General features: G+C 43.8%; 1 pseudogene; it reads left to right on the top strand.

The window, feature by feature from the left end:
- The first annotated feature begins 398 nt into the window (after positions 1-398).
- Positions 399-755, top strand: LOC100397727 (metallothionein-1E pseudogene; annotated as a pseudogene).
- Positions 756-1,405: the final 650 nt, after the last annotated feature.

Below are 1,405 nucleotides of genomic sequence, written 5' to 3'. Positions count from 1 at the left end.
TGAGGTCAGCAGTTCAAGACTGGCCTGGCCAACATGCTGAAACCCCATCTCTACCAAAAATACAAAAATTAGCTGGGTATGGTGCTGAACCCAGCTACTCAAGAGGCTGAGGCAGAAGAATCACTTGAACCTGGGAGGCAGAGGTTGCAGTAAGCAAAGATCATGCCACTGCACTCCAGCCTGGGTGACAAAAGCAAAACCCGGTCAAAAAAAAAAGAAAAGAACCTACTGAAAGTGAACTGTAGTAAGAAAGATGTATACTGTAATCCCTAGGCAGTCAAGTAAAAGTCTTTTAAAAAGTGGAGTATAGCTAATAAGCTAACAGTAGAAATAAAATGAAATCATAAAAAATAATCCAAAGGAAAGCAGAAATTTTGAGGAAAAGAAGAGGTGGGGTAGGACAAACAAAAAACAAGTAAGATGAGGTAAAGAACTGTGAAGTATGCCTTCCAAGTGCCTCTCAACTTCTCCCCTGGGATCTCCAGCCTCACCGTGGCTCGAAACGCACCCCAACTGCTCCTGGGCCACTGGTGCCTCCTGCATATGTGCCAGCTCCTGCAAGTGAAGAGGGCAAATGCACCTCCTGCAAGAAGAGCTGCTGTTTCTGCTGCCCTTTGGGCTATGCCAAGTGTGCCCATGGCTGTATCTGCAAAAGGGCATCAGAGAAGTGCAGCTGCTGTGCCTGATGTGGGGACAGCTCTGCTCCCAGATGTGAACAGACCAACTGTACAAACCTGGATTTTTCAAAAAATACAACCCCAAGCCATTTGTTGCATTTCTTTTTCTATTAAATATGTGAATGACAATAAAACAATTTTGACTTAAAAAAAAGAGCTGTGAAGTATATTTAGTTTTATCCTACTTGCAAGCTAAGCAAGCCCCGCCCCCCACAGTTTCATTGATGCTGGTAGAAGCCACGTGACATATGAGTCAGAGGACAGTTTATTATTCTTATCAAGGGCAATATCCAGTGTATCAGTACCAGTTCCCCAAATCCTAATTCTCACAGGCCAAATAATCCTGATATGCAATGGGTTGTATTATAAGCAGAAAAAACCCAAATTTGAGGAACCAATTTTGTTTTGTTTTGTATTTATTGCATTTTAGGTTTTGGGGTACATGTTAAGAACATGCAAGATTGTTGCATAGGTTCACACGTGGCAGTGTGATTTGCTGCCTTCCTCTCCTTCACTTATATCTGGCATTTCTCCCTGTGCTATCTCTCCCCAACTCCCCACCCCCTGCTGTCCCTCCCCTATTTCCCCCCAACAGACCACAGTGTGTGATGCTCCTCTCCCTTTGTCCATGTGTTCTCATTGTTCATCACCTGCCTATGAGTGAGAACATGTGGCATTTGATTTTCTGTTCTTGTGTCAGTTTGCTGAGAACGATGGTTTCCAAGTTC

Source organism: Callithrix jacchus, chromosome 19, assembly GCF_049354715.1.
Source record: "Callithrix jacchus isolate 240 chromosome 19, calJac240_pri, whole genome shotgun sequence".
Taxonomy (NCBI): Eukaryota; Metazoa; Chordata; class Mammalia; order Primates; family Cebidae; genus Callithrix; species Callithrix jacchus.
The sequence above is the reverse complement of the archived record's forward strand: the minus strand, read 5'-3'. Positions and strand labels throughout refer to the sequence as shown.